The sequence below is a fragment of the Trichechus manatus genome, unplaced genomic scaffold (assembly GCF_000243295.1).
Source record: "Trichechus manatus latirostris isolate Lorelei unplaced genomic scaffold, TriManLat1.0 scaffold00086, whole genome shotgun sequence".
Taxonomy (NCBI): domain Eukaryota; kingdom Metazoa; phylum Chordata; class Mammalia; order Sirenia; family Trichechidae; genus Trichechus; species Trichechus manatus.
The window spans coordinates 7,367,863-7,369,276 of NW_004444022.1; positions in this window are offsets into that span (position 1 = coordinate 7,367,863).

Here is a 1,414-nt window from a genome sequence, read left to right on the forward strand (position 1 = left end):
GCCCTTGTCGAAGATCAGGTGACTGTAGGTGGATGGATTATATCTGGGTTCTCGATTCTGTTCCATTGGTTAATGTAACTGTCGTTGTACCAGTACCAGGCTGTTTTGACTACTGTGGCTGCATAGTAGGTTCTGAAGTCAGGTAGTGCAAGTCTTCCTGCTTTATTCTTCTTCAACAGTGCTTTACTTATCTGGGACTTCTTCACTTTCCATATCAAGTTAATGATTAGTTTTTCTATCTCTTTAAAGAATGTTGTTGGTATTTGGATTGGGATCACATTGTATTTGTAAACTGCTTTGGGTAGAATTGTCATTTTCACAATGTTGAGTCTACCTAACCATGAGCATGGTATGTTTTTCTATTTATGTAGATCTCTTTTGGTTTCTTACAGTAGTGTTTTGTAGTTTTCTTTGTATAGGTATTTTACATTCCTGATTATTCTTAAGTAGTGTTTTTTTTAGGGGCTATTATAAATGGTATTGTTTTCCTGATTTCCTTTTCATCATTCTCTTTATTGGTATATAGGAATCCAACTAATTTTTGTATGTTTATCTTGTATCCTGCTACTCTGTTGAATTTATTAATTCCAGTAGTTTTCTTGTGGAGTCTTTTGCATTTTCTATGTATAGTATCATATCATCCACAAATAGAGACAGTTTTATTTCTTCATTACCAATTTGGATGCCCTTTATTTCTTTTTATTGCCTTATCGCTCTGGCTAGAACTTACAGCACAATGTTAAATAGAAGTGGTGATAAAGGGGATCCTTGTCTTGTTCCTGTTCTCAAGGGGAATATTTTCAGTCTCTCTCCATTAAGAATGATGTTGGCTGTTGGTTCTTTATAGATGCCCTTTATTATGTTTAGGAATTTCCCTTCTATACCTATTTTATTGGAAGTTTTTATCAGGAATGGGTGTTGGAGTTTGTCAAATGCCTTTTTTGCATCAATTAAGATGATCATGTGATTCTTTTCTTTCCATTTATTTATGTGGTGGATTATGTTGATTGATTTTCTAATGTTGAACCATCCTTGCATATCTGGTAAGAATCCTACTTGGTTGTGGTGTATTATTGTTTTGATATGATGCTGAATTCTCTTGGCTAGAATTCTGTTGAGAATTTTTGCATCTATATTCATGAGAGATATTGGTCTGTAATTAATTTTCTTTTTTTGTGGTGTCTTTGTCTGGTTTTGGTATCAAGCTTGTGCTGGCTTCACAGAATGAATTCAGAAGTATCACTTCCTTTTCTATGTTCTGAAATAGTTTGAGTAGTACTGGTGTAAGCACTTTGAATGTTTGGTAGAATGCTCCAGTGAAACTATCTGGACCAGGACTTTTTATTTGTTGGGAGTTTTTTGTTTTTTGGGTTTTTTTTTAATTACCTTTTCGATGTCTTCTCTTGTTATGGGT